Here is a 19,017-nt window from a genome sequence, read left to right on the forward strand (position 1 = left end):
AACCTTTGTAATTAGATTAACAGACATCTTCTGCTCACACTCACCATCTTCAATTTACTTTGATGTCATTGGGCAAACATCTAATTCTCATCGAGTAAATATGTAGCCTACTAATTAATGTAATTGCAACACATGCAGAATCAAAAGACAAACAATCTGGAGTTGAACAGACTGTGGATGAATTAGATATTAGCTGAGGAGCCTGTTTATCAACGAGGGACGCTCCTCTACTCAAATGAAGCCTGTGAGGTTAGTTAAGCCCAGCGTGTGGGACGAGGGAGACCTCACCCCCCAGCGGAGAGACCCTCAGAGGAGAGAAACAAGACAGGAAAGAGGAGAGAACGAAAGGTCTCTGTCCTCCGCCAAGAACCGGAGACACAGTTCAAACTGCCTCCGTACTGGAACCTTCAAGCTGGTCTCAATCGGAGGCTCCGTTAATTAGAGGATTGAGGTTGAAGAGAATGAGAGACCTCTGGGGGTCTGCTGAACGGGGAACTGAACGCACCCATCCGAAGCTGCTGAGTGTGAATGTGAGCGATGTTCACTCACGCTTAACGCCGCTACCGCAATAGTAAACTAATCTCACGAGTGTTGCCAGATATACTGTGGGGCTTTCCAGGCGAAAACCGCCGAAATGAACACAAAACAGCGCAAAAGGTTTGGTGGAAAACCATATGACCATTGCATCTACAGTAGGCTAACCCCTAGCTGCACCTCTGGTTTCACTTTCTGCATAATGGGAAACTGCTGACATTTTCTCAGTATTAAACGTATAAAGTAATCGCTGTAATGGTCTGTGCCAATGATTGGGGGATGGATGGATAAGAGGAGGTTCTATTGAAAAAATAATATCTTGGAGCAGCGCATTAAAATAAAGAATGTGCTGTGAACTAGTTCATTTTTGGGGCTGTGAACTTAGTTCAACAATTTAAATTGTGAACTATGAACTTGAACTAGTTAATTTGTGAACTGAACTTTGAACTAGCTCATGTAACGTGTGAACTTGCACAACACTGGTCCACGGGCTAAGATACCAGCAGAGAGGCTGGAGACCAGGAGGTCACTAGGAGACCAGCAGAGAGACCAAGCCCTGAGTCACTAGGAGACCAGCAGAGAGACCAAGCCCTGAGTCACTAGGAGACCAGCAGAGAGACCAGGCCTTGAGTCACTAAGAGACCAGTAGAGGGCTGGAGAGACCAGGCCCTGAGTCACTAGGAGACCAGTAGAGAGACCAGGCCCTGAGTCACTAGGAGACCAGTAGAGAGACCAGGCCCTGAGTCACTAGGAGACCAGCAGAGAGACCAGGCCCTGAGTCACTAGGAGACCAGTAGAGAGACCAGGCCCTGAGTCACTAGGAGACCAGCAGAGAGACCAGGCCCTGAGTCACTAGGAGACCAGTAGAGAGACCAGGCCCTGAGTCACTAGGAGACCAGTAGAGAGACCAGGCCCTGAGTCACTAGGAGACCAGTAGAGGGCTGGAGAGACCAGGCCCTGAGTCACTAGGAGACCAGTAGAGAGACCAGGCCCTGAGTCACTAGGAGACCAGTAGAGAGACCAGGCCCTGAGTCAATAGGAGACCAGTAGAGAGACCAGGCCCTGAGTCACTAGGAGACCAGCAGAGAGACCAGGCCCTGAGTCACTCAGCCATTCCACAGCCAGACCCTCTTCCCTGGGGGTACCATTGGTACGTACTATAGAGGGTGTATTATGGCGTGGAGCTAACCACAGATGCTGAGGATCGAGAAAATCCAGATCGATTTGTGTCTGTGTGCGTGTGTGTGCGTGTGCATGCATGTGCGTGGATGCATGTGTGTAGGGTGTGTGTGTGTGTGTGTGTGTGTGTGTGTGTGTGTGTGTGTGTGTGTGCGTACGTGTGTGCGTTTCAGTTTATTCAAACTGATGATTAGGGGTTTTGGGGATGGGGGTGGATCTGGATACTGAGGAAATATGTTTAATGATCCTGTGAACAGTATGTAGAAGACATCTCTCTCTCTCTACACAGCACAAGAGAGACATGGCTTACACCAGGAAAACACCAGAGGTCTGACACATTAATAGAGGTCTGAAACATTCATCTGTTAACACAACCACACACACACACACACACACACACACACACACTCACATGCACATTCACATGCACACTCACGCACACACAGTTAGTAATGCCCTCAGGGGATGCCTGGGTTTGAGAACCTCCACATCTAAGCTATTAGACCTTAAATTGGTCCCAGTGAAATGGTTCTTATCAGGGCGGGCCTGACCTCATCTGATGCCTTATGTACATGAGGATTAGTCACTGTCAGCAGGATCAATGCCTCCACACCAGCCCACAGACCCCCCCCACACACACACACACCACAGACCCCCACCAGCCTACTGTCTCTACTTAGAGACCATGTGGAGAATTAAGCTGACATACAGTCATTCATTTGGCTGCCTTCTTAAAGGCAAATTCTATGATTGTTTTGTTTCCTATCAAAAGGACAGGTGCTTTGTTTGTTTGTTTTTTTTTGGGGGGGGGTCTGCCGCTACATCTTTCTACCAGGAATCCGCTGGTAGACAGACAGGGGAGCGAGGCAGACACCTTCTCGTGGTGTGACACGAAATCTGCCAACTGAGGCCCCCCCCCGGGCTGGTGTTCGGCTGCCACCGGCGGAGACGGCTCTCAACCCAGAACTCTGTAGCTGTAGTCATATACACCTGGCGTAAGATCCACGTCATATACACCTGGCGTGCGGAGTGGGAGGGGAACACGTGATTTCATCTCTAGAGGGATGGTCTTACCCACACCGGCGTGGGTGAGGCTTAATTGTCTCCGGACCGGCGTCGGAACGGCCAGAGATATATCATTTCTCAAACATACATTTTACTCATCTCTGTTAACTTAAAATAAAGAAAACGCATCATCGAAATCACCACAGAGACTCGCCAGCAGTCGAAACTGACACATTTCAGAAACCACCGCAGAGACTCACAGAAAATCCCAGAATGAGAGAGAGAGAGAGAGAGAGAGAGAGAGAGAGAGGGAGAGAGAGAGAGGGAGAGAGAGAGAGAGGGAGAGAGAGAGAGCTCACATCTACAGGTTGTGTCGGGGGCGTAGAGATGACACCACGGTGCTGTGGCAGCACGGACAAAAAACATCTTTAAACGTCTGTTGAGCGACGCCAGCGGAGAACCAGCCCCCCGGGCCCTGGCGACGGTCTCCAGGCTGGCCAGGCCGTGCCCGCGAGAACAGGGCGCCTCTTGTTCAGCTGCCATTCAGGCAGGAAACGTGATGCATTCAAATGATAATGAGCAAACGAGGGGACAGTCACAGACCGCACAGTGTCTGGCACCGCAATGCCAGGCTCAATGCCCCATCACCAAGGAGACCGGTTGGAAACAGGCGCCCCGGCAGCGATAGCAAGGCCATTTAGGACCCCACAGAGCCGTAAGCAGGCTTTTCAGGACCCCCCGGTGAGAGGCAAGAGAAAAAACACGTCTCTCTCCAAGCTGCCGCTCCAGTAGCTAGCTGTCAGTGTGCAGGAAGCTGGGCTGCCTTTGGAAAACATAAATGGAACTAAACTTGACGCTGTATTTTCAGTGCATGAGTATCTGAGCCCTCGGCTCAGAATGTGCGAGTGTCGGCTACGTCACGGCCGCTCCTGCCTATTTATACCCAGCCCACCTGAGCCCTGGGGGGCCTGCGAGAAGGAGGACGCAGCCACGCAAAGGAGCCGCAAAACACAGAGGTGCTCGTATGTGAACGCCCCCCCAGGCCGGAGACGGAGAGTTTGGAAACCCCTCTGGAGCCCATGGCTGAGGTGGGGGAGGACACCGTGATGCAAACCTAGCGCTCTTAGAAACTGAGCATTTAGACCATGGCAAGGTCCAGATGTTTACAACTGTAGAACTTATTTTAACACAGAGGAGAGGAGAGGAGAGGAGAGGAGAGGAGAGGAGAGGAGAGGAGAGGAGAGGAGAGGAGAGGAGAGGAGAGGAGAGGAGAGGAGAGGAGAGGAGAGGAGAGGAGAGGAGAGGAGAGGAGAGGAGAGGAGAGGAGAGGAAGTTCAGGAGGGGGTGTTTAAAGTGTGTCTCTTCAAGGCCCGGCTCTCTGGAAGAAAACACAGCCATGACCACACTGACTGTGCAGCCGGGTGTGAAATCTGCTTGAGTGGGTGATCTCTCTCTCTCTCTCTGTCTCTGTCTCTCTCTCTCTGTGTCTTTGTCTCTCTCTCTCTCTCTCTGTCTCTCTCTCTGTGTGTCCGTCTCTCTCTCTCCGCCTTGTGAGTGGGGGAGCGAGCTTTTTTTTTTTCTCTGAAGGATTCACTCCGACCCCTCCATCCAGTCAACTGGTCTCTTCAGTTGTGCCAGTTAACCTCAGCCAGTCAGCCAGTCAGCCGGGGTCTCTCCTATAGCCTGGCGCTGCTCTCTCCTCTCACGCCTGCTCTCCTCCCCCTGCAGGATGGGACCTCCTCTCCTGCTAAACGCTTCATTTAAGACCGCATCACACGACCTCATCTTAGCTCGCAGGTGATTAATTTTTCAACCTAATTTAAACAAAGTGGAATTAAAATGGCAGCTTTGTTGCGTTACTGCGCGTGGCGGTGCAATCAGTACAGAACAGGGCTGAGAAGACGTTCAAAGCTTTTATCTTCGGCGGTTTCTTTAACAATGGGGGGCCTCAGTGGGGCTCCTATCGACACCTCCACAAAAAGCAAGTTTCTATTGTGTTCCCAGCCTCCTCACTCTCTCTCTGTCTTTCTGCCCCTACCAACCAGCATATTAACTACCCCTGCTCTGAGAGAGAGAGAGAGAGAGAGAGAGAGATTTTTTTTTTAAACCCTTTATTAACAATTCATACACAAACACATTCAGATATACACCACATAGACAGAAAGACAAACAACAAAAACAACCACAAAAACAATACACTCCAAAATGAACCACCAGTAACCCCTCCCACACAGAGCATAACACTCCCCCAACCCCCCATAAATTCATAAAAAAGAGAGAGAAAGAGAGAGAGAGAGGGTGCGGGGATGGGTTGTTGACTTCATGTCTGGTCTTTCATCAGGGAAAATGTCACCTCGCTCAGACAGCAGGGCTGACTGATCACTTGTTATTCCCACATTGATTATCATTTATGAATATGAGCAGATTAGGCACAGTACAGCAGGTCCACAAACGAAAACATCTTCCCTCTCAGCCCTCTACCAGACCGGAGAATACCCATGATGCTCCAGGACAGGACGGCCTCAGCCAGCGCCTCGAGCAACATAACCATGATCCTCCGCGCCCCCATCAACGACACGTGACGAAACAGCGCTGTAATTGAACTGCATGGTTCCCTGCTGGTTGTGCCGTAATTACAGTTGGGATAATTGTACATGGATAATTAACCACAACAGACAACTGCATTGCTGGCATCTAGTGTGCTCTTTTGTTTTCGGCCATTGGCAAAGGAGGAGAGGGCATCAGAACAATGGAGCTGAGGAGCTCAATACTGACTCTTGTCTCTGCACCTCGAAGGCTACAGCTCGGGGTGTCTTCTAGTATGAAGAACCAACCCTAGCCAAGACTTTCATTCAAATAGAGACTACATCCCAGAAGAGAGAGATGATACGGGAGAGAGAGAGAGAACAGAACAGAGTTGACAGAGGGGAAGAGAGGAGAAGACAGAGAGAGGGGGAGAGGGAGAGAAAGAGAGAGACAGAAGAGTGAGGGAGAAGAATAAGACAAGTAGGTAGGAAGGGATGAGGGGCCGAGAAACAGAGGAAGAGGAGAGAGAGAGACAGAGGAAGAGGAGAGAGACAGAGGAAAAGGAGAGAGAGAGAGGAAGAGGAGAGAGAGACAGAGGAAGAGGAGAGAGAGAGGAAGAGGAGAGAGAGAGGAAGATTAGAGAGAGAAGGAAGAGGAGAGAGAGAGACAGAGGAAGAGGAGAGAGAGACAGAGGAAGAGGAGAGAGAGAGACAGAGGAAGAGGAGAGAGAGCGACAGAGGAAGAGGAAAGAGAGAGAGGAAGAGGAGAGAGAGACAGAGGAATAGGAGAGAGAGAGAGGAAGAGGAGAGAGAGAGGAAGAGGAGAGAGAGAGAAGGAAGAGGAGAGACAGAGGAAGAGGAGAGAGAGAGAGGGAAGGAAGAGGAGAGAGAGACAGAGGAAGAGGAGAGAGAGAGACAGAGGAAGAGGAGAGAGAGGGAAGGAAGAGGAGAGAGACAGAGGAAGAGGAGAGAGAAAGAGACAGAGGAAGAGGAGAGAGAGAGAGACAGAGGAAGAGGATAGAAAGAGGAGGAAGAGGAGAGAGAGAGAAAAAGAGGAGAGAGAGACAGAGGAAGAGAAGAGAGAGAGAGGAAGAGGAGAGAGAGACAGAGGAAGAGGAGAGAGAGACAGGCAGAGGAAGAGGAGAGAGAGATGCAGAGGAAGAGGATAGAAAGAGGAGGAAGAGGAGAGAGAGGAAGGGGAGAGAGAAAAAGAGGAGAGAGAGACAGGAAGAGGAGAGAGAGAGACAGATACCTTGTGCTGTGTGCTTTGGCAGTACTGTATTTTGTATGGTCATGCCAATAAAGCCTCATTGACTGAATTGAATTGACAGAGGAGGAGGGGAGAGGGAGCTCGGTCGTGCGAGGTAGGGTAAACAGGCTGCTCTGATGACAACACAGGAGACAAACAAAGCTATCCATAATCTATAAACCACCGCATGCTGGACTGACAGTTGTAATCTGCAGAAAAGACCATCTTAGCAAACGATTTGGGGCAAATAAACAAGAGCAGCACTTTAATATTTTACACATTGTCTCTCATCCCTCCAACCATTCACCCCCCCCCATCAACAGAGAAGTGTGCGTCCTGTCCTGCATCATCACCGCACATGAAGCCCCCCCAGACGGCCTAAATCTACTTAAAAGCCTTTTCTGCTGTGGATTAGCCCACTAATGGCCCAGAGCGGCGACACCACTAATATCCGCAGGCCTGGGAGGCGGGCGGATAAGCACCGGGCTTCATGACCAGCACCCTGGCGGGATCCAGAAGGCTCGTCGACACCCACAACCCCGGCCAAAGGCCAAATGTCAGAGGTCTAAAAGAACAGGGCAGGAGCGCTCGGAAGTTAAGACAGGTGTGATGAAGGTGCCCTATAAAATAACTGTTCAAAGAAGAAAAAGGTCCAAGGCACTCTTCTTAACAAAGTTAAAAAGCCGTCATTGAGATGGCTCTTTCATTATGTGAACACGCCATGAAGAAGGCTTGTGCCGCTATGCATGGGTTGTTCATTTGTTGTGGATTATGATGTCATAATGAAATAGCTGCCTCAATAAAGGCATTTTACATGTTTTGTCAGAAGCATGGATGTATTAATAGGTCAGAAGAGTGCCTTGGACTTTCTTCTTTGAATGTCAGAGGACTAACACCAGACCCAATGGACAGGACAGTAAGGTCCAGTCACCCAGGGTGACCACGCTCTGAAATGTCTAAACCTGGCTCTGGGGTCAGTGATTACTATGTAGCCTGTGCACATTGTGGCAGGAAAATAGTATTGTAAAATGGCGGCCATGCATGTTAAAATCATGTCTATGTTGGATGCCCTTTAACCTGGCGGGCCAGATGGTTTGCTTCACATAATCATCTGGGAACTCTCTGTTGGAAAATATTTGGAAAAGGGCAGGCGCTTTCGAAAAATACTTGAAAGGTGATTGGATGAACCATCTGTCTGTCACGCTTTAACTTCAACCGCTCCTCGCTACACCTAAACCCGCCAAGCGTAGCTGTTTGTATTTCAAATTCCTCAGAACCAACGCTGATTGGCGAGATCATTTTCTGATTTGGTGCAAACGGATCTCTATGGAGAGTATCCAGACTGATTTGCAAGAGAAACAGAATGTGAAATCAGGATGTTGTCACGAGGCTAGATGGCCTTTCCTGTGGTCCCCAGCCCCAAACCCAGCCTCTATTACTAGGGGTGTGACGATACACGAATCTCACGGAACGATATGATGCACGATATTGATACGATATTATAAAATTACTTTGAACAACACTTGAAAGATTAATACACAGGTATTCGATGGGAAAAACTGTATTTTATTCGAAAAACAATGTTGTTATTTGCCCTATACTTGTAGTGCCATTTTGTAATGTTCGTATAGCATTTTTCTGGGTACCCAAAGTCGCTTTGTATCAGTATTAAAAAAAATCTGTCAATTTAGCGTGTCAATTTAGCACGTAAATTAGATTGATAAATGAATTATGCAAACATGCACGTGTTAATAAAAATTAACACAAATGAATCACATTCATCAATTTTGTCCACAGTAGGTGGCACAGTTGCCACGTCATTGCTTGATTTAACATTATTGAAGCAACAAACTTAATTTGGACCTGAATAACCCCGTAGGTTAGGTCACGCAAAAGCATGCCTTCAAACAAACCTGAGCAGGTGGATAATCACTTTGTTTTGCCCTCTAAACGGAAAGTTGACTTAAAAACTCCCAGATGGGACAGTTAATAAGAGCGTGGTTCTTTGCATACCGAACATATCATCTCAATGCTAAACATGTTAATAGCTGTCAGCCCCAGTAGCAAAGGCCTGAAGCATTTTACACAAGGATATATCCATGAGATTTAGATGACGGACAGAGCAACCTAGGGGACAACATACGAGTTGATGCTAGGTGTTGGCATGCGGAAGGCACAAACACCTCACAAACTCCAGATTTAAATTCATCAGAATAAAATCAGGGAGTCTAACTGCACAATGTAAAGCAGGGTGAGTAAGCAGGTGGGGGTGAGTGGCATCCATTCCTAGAAAATAAGCCTGTGAGAATCATCTGTTAACTAGCCTACTAGCTACGGGCTATTGAGCTACTGTACATAAAGCACCTGCTGTACATAAAGCACCTAACGTTACTAGCTTTGTAGCTTTCTGTCAGTGCTGCTGTACACTGATGTGTGGAGGGTGGTGTGGAGTATCGTACAGCTTGTTTTCTTATAACATTATGTTACAGCAGACTGCAGGCCAATTTTCTGCATGTTTTAAGAACCATTTTCTTCAAACTAATGTCTAATCTGAACACAGCGTGGGACAAGCTATGTTTGGGGGCAACCTTACTGATTATTATTCTCCGCGTGACTGACAGGTCGGAGAGGTCTATTGAAATATCTTCATTTGGGGGCTTTTGCCAGTAAAAAATGGATATAGGATCTGTGGATATAGGATTTGTGATTAATCATGATTCATTAATTACAGATCATGTAATTAATCTAATATATATATATACACACACAGTTTATATACTGTATAAACAGATTTTTTTTCAGCAAGACCGTTTTTCATCTTGACGATCCAAATCGTTGTTTTTTCATATCCCAATATCATATATCGATAGATCGTCACGCCTCTATCAATCACTGACCAGCACCTGCCTCAAAGAGCCATAGAGCGCTGTTTTCTGTGCAGCGGAGTGATTCAGCCTGCGTGTGTGTGGATATCCCAACAGGGACCGATCCAGACACTTAGCACTCATTAGCCGGAGGTAAAATGTGTCAGAGTGAGAAGCGGCATCCACGGTCCTTCCTGAGAGAGATTGCACCGTGAGTCACTAACTAAACACTGTCTAGCTCACTATGAGCAGGATTAACCTCAAGGTTTTAACTACCGCACCAGTGCCCTGTGACCCTGTTGTTTCTGACCAATCGGAGAGCTGGAATACAGGGTTCCTCCCCGTGTCCAATCAGTCTGACCCAGGTTGTGGGCCTGGTGTTGTACTGTAGCCTCGGTTACGGGGACTACCATCCCAGCCTGCTGTGAGAGGGTATGAGTCTGGGTTCCTGTGGAGGGGTCCACTGTGAGCTTTCTTACCCAGCGGTTGACATCATACTGTATGTGGAGCTGTCCAGGGAGGAGAGATGAACGGAGAGAGAGGAAAGAGAGGAGAGATGTGGAGAGAGAGCAGAGAGAGGAGAGATGTATGGAGAGAGAGCAGAGAGAGGAGAGATGTGTTGAGATGCCAAACCCTGGTGAGGTTATGAATAACCTATGGCGGTAAAAAGCCTGAGGCATGTTTAATGCAGGAGAAACCGTTACTACTGTACATATCACTCAGAGACAGACAGAGTCTCTCTCACCCATTACAATGATCCACAGTCACACAATATGCCACAGAGTATTTCTCAATCTGGACAAAATAAGATGATTAGTAGCAGCCCGGTGCTTGATGGGTAAATGAGTCTCCAGAGGGCTGGGACCGTACTCGTACTGTAACTAGTCCCCTGGGGGCTGGCTGGATGGATGGATGGATGGATAGATAAACTTTAATAATCCCTGTAGGAGGAGATTTGGGCTAGGACAGTAGGCTACTGTAGCTAGAGTCCCCCGAGGGCAGCGACCGTAACCAAGGGGTTCTCTGGTGGAGCTGCTTTTAAAGCAGTGCTAATGGAACATGAATGTACAGTATGTTCCGTGCTTGTCATCTCAAGCTTTTCAACTCTCATTTTAATTTGCTACACCTCACGGTCGGACTCTGACTCTCTGACACTCTCTAAAGCTTATTTTTTTCTCAAAGGGAGAGTAATTTGCTGTCACACATTCTGAGGCGTTGTATTCTCTTCCTACTGTACCTGCAGCAGAGGAAGTGACCGATACAGCAGACCAGGACACATGCTGAGAGCAACTATGGTGGACAATTTTCAAAATGACATTCTTCTTTAACCACGGTGTATTTTTAGAGTGCAACAATTTTCGGGTCAAAGCAATTTAGTGGTCTTTCTATTCCTTTCAGTCCCTCACAGGAAAAATCTGGATATTTGATCACAGACAGCAGTGTGTTTGCATGCTCAAGTGATAAAGCCAGTCTACCATTAGACTAAAAAGACATCCTCAACACAAGACTGTGGTTCCAAACCACGTCCACTTCCAAAAATGCAGGTTTATTGGGGTAGAACACCCCAGACATTCCTGGCGGGTAACTGGAGGATTAGAGGGATGTGATCCTATCAAGGGCAGAGAGTTAGATAGCTTAGATCTCTGGGATTCTCAGCACGGTAACCTTACAGGGGGAGAGCAATGTAGCCAACACACACAGAAGCACACACACACACACACAGACACACACACACACACATACACAAACACACACACACACACACTCTGCCTCCTGACCCATTGATTCTCCTGACCCAGAGATTCATAAACAAACAGTCAATCTAATGCGTCATACAGGATCGCCCCCTGTCAGGGTGTGACCGAGGGTGGAATCAGTAACACACCAGGGAACTCAATATGGAATGTGATGTCATGGCTTTGAACAAAGCCCGCTATATTAGAAGCAAAATTAGGCTTGACGAAGAATCTGTGCTGGGTGGTTTAATATCAGCGAGGAACGCATTACATAATGTAAGAACAATTATTTATACACAATGGGTAGAATCATAATACTACACTAAGAAGCAATAAGAAAGGATCACTGACGTGTCTCAGTGTTCCAGGAGGGCCCCGTTCATCAGTCATCTCCCACACTGTCGGGTTGACGTTTCAGAAGCATTGAAGCATGTCATCACAAAAGCTGGGAGAGAGTTCTCTACGTGACGCTGCTGGAAGCGGACATCCTCCTAAAAGATGCATAAGCACTGTGTCCCTCACACACATGAACAGGAAACCCACCTAAAGACAGGTCGGGGTTCGGGAGAGCCACACACTTCTCCTCAACCACACAACAGGACGTTACAAACCGTCATGCACAACTCCTCTCCGAAGTGGCATTGTCGCTAGGAGCTCTGATCTAGGACCAGTGCCCTCCACCCAGACCCACACCTTGACCAAATGGAGGAGAGGAGTTGTAAACTGACTCTGGATCAGTTAATCTAGAGCCATCGCCGATCTAGGGGTTACGTTTCTCCCCACTAGCTCTGGCGTGCATCAGAAATCACAGCTCTTCTTTCTCTTCCATCTCTCTTCATTCTCTCTCTCTCTCTCTGTCTGTCTTTCTGCCTCTCTCTCTCTCTCTCTCTCAAATATCTGACATCATTTATTGAGGCTGCCTGGCATCGTCGGAGGCCCGTTCGTTCTCTCCGTCACTCATGCACATGCACTTTGCCGAGCATTCCCAAAGGTCTTTTAATTTTTGAGAGTTTATTTTTAGCACGAAAAATTATTGAGGTGGAAACTTCCATCTGTCCAACCAACGCGCCATACAGCTGCTCCTCTGCAGCGAGAACAATAAATTATTTGTTTCCGCTTAAATTTCCCGGATAAAAACCTACAAAATGATATCTACAGTATTGTGATTCTAATCTTTTATCTCTTAACGTGGTTTTGTTTTCAGAGAATAACCGTTTGTTTTGTGTTTGTATCTGGATGTAACAGAGGTGTGTTTGGTGTGGAGATCTGTGATGAAGGATTAGAATTGACTGTACAGACAGACGAGTGTGTGTTTGACTGAATGACTGAAAAGCGCTGCTCTTTCACAGCTCTGACCTGAGATTCCTCTGCTGTATCTGTTAACCCTGACCGTTTACAAGAACTACAGTATTGTAGAGAGGAGTCTCTCTGATGAGTCTCTCTGGTGAATGATCTGAATGTGGAGAGGCATGTTGGCATGGAAATCCAGGAGAACACGGTTCATACGTAGTTCATCCGTCGTGTGATAGGTTCCGAGGGATTTGGTTCCTCCGTGGTACAATTTACTGTAGCGCTCCTGTTGAGATACAGTCTAAGGACAGCGAGGGGGGGGGGTTGCCGTCGTGTGTTCAGTAGTCTCACGATCTCCACATACGAAAGTCTGGAGACATCTCAATCTCAAATCGAAAACCTTCGCTAGAACAACGACAAAAGCCGACGCTACCAATGGGCCTCATTTATCAAAGAGCGTGTAAATTCTGGTGTAAAAGAGGGCGTACGACGAAAACGCGGAAAATGCGAAATGTAGCGTACGACCAGAATATTTACACGCTTTTCGGATCTATCAAAAATGGCGTACGCCAAATTCACCACAGAAAATCCGACGGTGGTGGAGAAGAGAGCGTACGCGCACGCGCCTCGTGTTCCGCCCTCTCCACGCCCAAATTCAACCATATATGGTCAAAACTATGACAGCGCACAACGTGGATACCCCGGAAGGAACCGACATAATATAGCGTGGAGCATAGGAAAGACAAATACGTTTATGGAAAAACGCGGAAAGAAGAGAAACTTTTCGGAGACGGAGGTGCATGTGCTTGTTGGTGAGGTCCACGCGAGGAAAGAAAATCATCTTCGGAAGGTAAGCTATTTGTACGAGCCTACATTTGTCTGATTGCTCCTACAGTTTAGGTAGCCTACTGTACGTTTCGTGCATCCTGTATGTGGCGTAGGCTACACGGACATGCTGTATTATGTGGCTGTGAGGAAAGCAAACATTCCACACATTCTGTGGTAGGCTATGATTGATTGAGGACCAAAAACAGGGAACGATAACACAGATGACCACTTCATAATGTTAGACCACATTAAACATTTTCCCCTCTGGGAAATTAAGACTCTCATCTAAATCACCCAGTAAATCACACTTAAGCATTTATTTGGCTGCCAACAGAAAAACATATCAATTGAATATGGCTACCCAATAAAATGTTTAATGCATAATCAAGTGAACAGACAAACTCAAAAGACAATGACTGAAATTGTTTCTCCAGACTCTGACGTGGGGTGGGACTCAGAGGAGGGGGAGTCTGCAGTGGTCCTTGACCTGACGGTCGTGCCCCCGCCGGTTGCAGCCTCTACATCCAGCGCCACGACCTCCAGTGCCTCCACCTCCAGCGCCATCTCCATCTCCAGTGCCATCTCCAGCGCCTCCGTCTCCGTCTCCGTCTCCACCGCCCACGCCTCCACCTCCGGCTGCCAGCGTCCCTGCCTCAAGGGTCCCTGAGGGCTGGGCTTCCTCTCAGACGCTGTGCTGGAGGCTCATGACCCTAGAGGCCCAGAGGGAAATGGCAGAAGGGATTGGGGCAGTTGTGGGGCAGTTGTGCAGCAGTTGGTGGAGGTCACCACACTACACCACCAGAGCCAACAGGACATCCTCACTGCACTTCATTCCCTCACACATGCTGTCACGGACCTCACACTGTCACTCACTACCACACTCACGGACCTCACACAGTCACTCACTACCACACTCACGGACCTCACACATTCACTCACAAACGCACTCACACACCTCACACAGTCACCCACCAACAGACAATAAAATGGTAGAAATGTGAACCTTACTTGTTTGTGTCTTCATAGCTGGCACATGACCTCAGTGTGGGCCCTTTGGCCCCGCTGGTAAACCTCATGACGGGGAGGGGGCTGAGGGCTTGGGTCCTCATTTTGTGGTGGGGTCTTGACTGGTTCTCATTCTTATCAGCTTTGAATATACATCTTGGCAAACATAACAGAATGATGTACAAGGAGGGGACAGATACCTAGTGAAAGTACTATTGGTTGCTAGTAAAAAGACAATAATGAGGGCTTGGTATAAGGTGGAACCCCCAACCAAGGAGCAGTGGTGGGTGTTGTGGAGGAGATTTATGAGATTTATTTATGCATTGAGGATGCAGGAAGGAAAGTTTGAAGGGAGATGGGAAAAATGGATGGATATAGAAGGAAGTGTGATGATACCACTAATATGAAAATTGTCATATTTGAGTAAGAAAAAAAAGCTGCATGGATGGAAGTACCCATAAGCTGTTATTGTAAGTTTTGATGTTTTATTGTATTGTCGTTGTATGGATGGAAAATGCTAATAAAGATTAAAGTAAATAAGACAAAGAATATGTATCTTGGCTATACACACACCAACAAGCCAGCCGTCACGCGCAGCGCCTGCCTCCAGTCTAGCCCCTACCCTGCTGTGCGCCAGGATGAATGAGTCATGCGTGGAGCCAGGCCACCGTGCCACTACACTTGTGATGAGCATGTCGGCGTCACATATGATTTGCACATTTTAGCGATTCACATAGACGTATTCATTCACTGATGGTGCCCTTATGTGGGTGCAGTCGCCATCGCCGTCACCTCTTTGGAGTTCTATCTCGGCCAGTAGGCCGAGTAGCGCCGGATTCATTTAGGCTCGCATTACGCACAGGAGGACTGTCATTTATATGCTTACCAAACAGCAAACAGGTCCACATGATCACATATTAATGACAATCTAATTGTGAACCATGAATGAGCCGGTTAGAGGACACGTCTAATCTTGCATTGCGATATATGTTTGTGTTGAATTGGGCTATTAGCCTACATGATTGTGCGTTCAGAAACTGTCGCTCTTATTCTCTCCATCAAACATTGTAATTCACCGACGCACCACCTGCGTCGCCAGTTCCCCCTGTGTTCAAAAAGGGTGTAGAAAACCGTGTAAATCGGTAGGACAAGTTGAGAGGTGTCCTACAAAAGCGCGTAGAAAGGCGACTAAATTTTCGCCCTTTCGGCTTGATAAATTGCAATGTGGGGGGGGGAAATGGCGTACGCCTGAAATCGCGAAAAAGACCGTGTAAAATATGGCGTACCTCAATGATAAATGAGGCCGGAGTGGAGGATCAAAACAAAACAAAACATTCACCACCCTATTAGGGAGGACCACCGTGAAGATATTGGTTCTGTGTTTTTTTTAGCTCTCAAATTGTTTCCACCCACTTTAGCAAAGAAATCTGGACAAACGTCTTCAGTCTTCAGTTAAGTGCAGCATTTTGAGACTGACTCGTGACTCGTGTGTTCAGTGTCTTCTCCTTATCTTCTACACTCAGCACACAAAATCAAAGTGTTTGGGTGGAATTTGAAATGAGAAGACACAACATTGGGGCGCTGGCAACTTTGAGGAACTATTACCGGTGTTGAATTCCACAAATATTACATTCCGCGACAACTTAAAAAGTGCAGGGCCATCCCTCCACCACCACCAATGAATTTTGCTTACTGAATCGATCTACATACCAGATTGGTCACCAGGCCCTGGGGCATTGTGGGTAAATCGTTAAAGCTGGCTATTGAGAACTGCACTGTTGTTATGACCCAGGGGAGTCACTCTCACAAGCAGAACCAATCAGCTGACACTTTCCTGTCCATATCCCCGGAACATTCTTTTTAACTTCGGGCTTCGTTCTTTATTAGTTCCTGAACCCTCTGCGTCTCAGCTCTCCTCTCTTCACCGCTGGCAGTTTTAAACGAGGGGATAGGAAACATGAATGTCTGAGGTCCGAGGCTTGGATCTAGACTCGGACTCGAGGCTTGGATCAAGCCTGAAAGATTTATTTTTGCCACTGCTTTCTAAGAGGAGTTATGTTTATCTGTATACTGCACTGTAACTTTTATTCCTGTATTCTATTTGTCCTGCTTTTTGTTTTAAATGTCTATAATGTCTTGCTTTTTGTTTTAATGCTTTTAATTTGTCCTGCTTTTTGTTTTAAATGTCTATAATGTCTTGCTTTTTGTTTTAATGCTTTTAATGTCTCATGTAAAGCACCTTGAATTGCCCTGTGGCTGAAATGTGCTATACAAATAAACTAGTCTTGCCTTGCCTAGACTCAGACTGACAGGAGGACCACGACCTGCAGTGCAGTGTATAGTGGGACTTTGTCTAGGCTCACTTGTCCACATGATGGGACAGAGTTAGGGTTAACGTTAGGGTTCTTTCTTTCCTTCTCTCTTCCTCCCTCTCTTTCTCTTTCTATCCCTACATCTCTCTCTCCCTCCCTCTCTTTCTCTCCCTACTGTACATCTCTCTCTCACACACACACAGACCGAACCTTTCTAGTAACTCCAACCATAGAAGTCAAGCTGAAATGATAGGAGCCGATAACTCAATCAAGGAGGTAGAAATAGAACTGCACACGCGCGCACACGCACACATACATATGTACACACATACACTCGCTCACAAACACATGCCTGTGATGATGTCGTTCTGGGTTCTGGGCTAATGAGGTTGTGACATAATGAATCAAATCCATTCAGACATGTACCAAAGGGGGTTCAATATGCAGGAAAACAAGTTGAGACAATCAATAGGGCATGAACTGTCTTACACTAGTATCTGTATTCACATGCCGTGTGACTATATTCAGTGCAGAGAAAGAACACCCTACATAAGCAGCAAGTACATACTGTCTGTGACAGGTGTCACGGCGAACCTTGCTTGCCCACGCCGGCTTCGATCTCGGGTTCTCTGACTTGCCAACGTACGTGAGCGCCCCTCATAAACACCGCTTTAGCCAGCTACGCCACCGAAAAGCTAGCGCTTCAATGGTACGGGTGAGCGGTATTTATACTGAACTCAACTCGGTTACACTCAACCCCCTAAACTCACTCCACACGACCCCAGCTGGTCGAGCTGGGCCTAACTGTATATCCGGATCACGGCACCACTGTCACAGGTGTCATTGCATCGCTCATCAGTAACGCTTCCACCCTCACTTTGCCCACACTGGCTTTCGATCACGGGCCCTCTGACTTGCCAACGCATGTGACAACCTTACATAAACACCACTTCAGCCAGCTATGCCACTGAAAAGCTAGTGATTCGATGGTGCGGGTGGGAGGTATTTACATTGAAGAGTGAGTTTAACCATTTCAACTCAGTTACAAATAGAATGCATCATTTAACTAATTTGTGTGCATTTTGTTTCCTGGAGGTGTTTATTGTATGTCTCTACTGCTATATTCTGCATTTGTATTTCTGCTGCTGTATTGTGTTCAATAGTTTTCTCAACAAAAAAGTGCACAGTGAACCTGTCGTCCCCCATCCATGATGCATGTCATCAGCATGCACAGTTGTTGAATGCATAAGTGGAGTGGTTTATATTTAACTATAGAGCCGGCATATAGGTCCATCATATTTTTTGTTTGGTCTAAATGCATTTATTTGAAAGTAGTGAATTAAAATACCAGTGATTAAAATAGTTCATATAAAATAACCTCAAGCGATTTTAACATTCTGTAGGACAACTAATATGTAATGAAAACGACAATGTTTACCTCCCTCTGCTATTTGTAGTGTTACTGCGCCATAGTGGATCTGCTCAATGCATTCTACAGGGTCTAAGAACACTCACCAGAAGAACAACTAAACACCTGAAGCTCTCCACTCTGTGGATTTACCAGTAGATGGGCTTCCAAGTAGAATAGACTATACTTTTACTGAGACAGCAACCATACAAAGCAAAATGTACGAGGCAAAATGTAATTGGCAATGGGAAAAATGAATTGAGAGTGAATGTGTGTGTGTGTGTGTGTGTGTGTGTGTGTGTGTGTGTGTGTGTGTGTGTGTGTGTGTGTGTGTGTGTGTGTGTGTGTGTGTGTGTTATAGAGATAGATAGATAGATAGATAGATAGATAGATAGATAGATAGATAGATAGATAGATAGATAGATAGATAGATAGATAGATAGATAGATAGATAGGTGCCTACAGCCAGGCCTACATTGTTATAGCTACTGTTGACTGGTTTAGATTCGGGGCTCAAACGGAGACAGAGTGAGAGACTGATTACTGCAGCGCATGTTGATGGATAAGATGGGAGCCCTATGGGCTCTGGTTTCCGTCTCTCACTTTAGCCTTGAGTAAAGGTGGCAGTGAACGGCACACCGCCCATGCCGGAGTAGCCTGGGCTAATTCACTCGCACTCAAGCGAAACCCTTTTGCAATCAACATAACCAAACAGTGAGACACAAATGTCCAATTCGTTCACAGTATGAGCTCCACTCTCTCAGTTCGCATTCGTACATTCTGAGAACTTCCTCCGCGGTTGACGTAGCCTAGTTCTACTTCAACGACGGCACGACTAGTCACATGCAACGAGTGCTCTTGATAATCGCTTGGATTATCGCTAACAAACCCTGGACCATCGTTTTCTATTCAAAGAGCATGTTTACATGTTTTTGTTGTTGATTATTGCAGGATCCATGTGAAAGGCCACATGATATAAGACTTACATTTAGTCCCTGATCGACTGACGCACGTAGGCTACAGGACAAACCAATATAGGTCTATGCATTGAGTGCGAGTAATCACAAGTACAATTAGACTAC

The 19,017-nt window shown here is 46.9% G+C and overlaps 1 protein-coding gene across 4 annotated transcripts in view; it reads right to left on the reverse strand.

Annotated features, from left to right (window-relative positions):
* igsf11 (immunoglobulin superfamily member 11) overlaps positions 1-19,017 on the reverse strand; it is a gene marked incomplete at both ends in the record, with an annotated part of 85,873 nt that overhangs the window by 66,379 nt on the left and 477 nt on the right. The window lies entirely within an intron of this gene.

The sequence above is a fragment of the Borostomias antarcticus genome, assembly GCF_949987555.1.
Source record: "Borostomias antarcticus genome assembly, chromosome: 1".
Classification (NCBI taxonomy): domain Eukaryota; kingdom Metazoa; phylum Chordata; class Actinopteri; order Stomiiformes; family Stomiidae; genus Borostomias; species Borostomias antarcticus.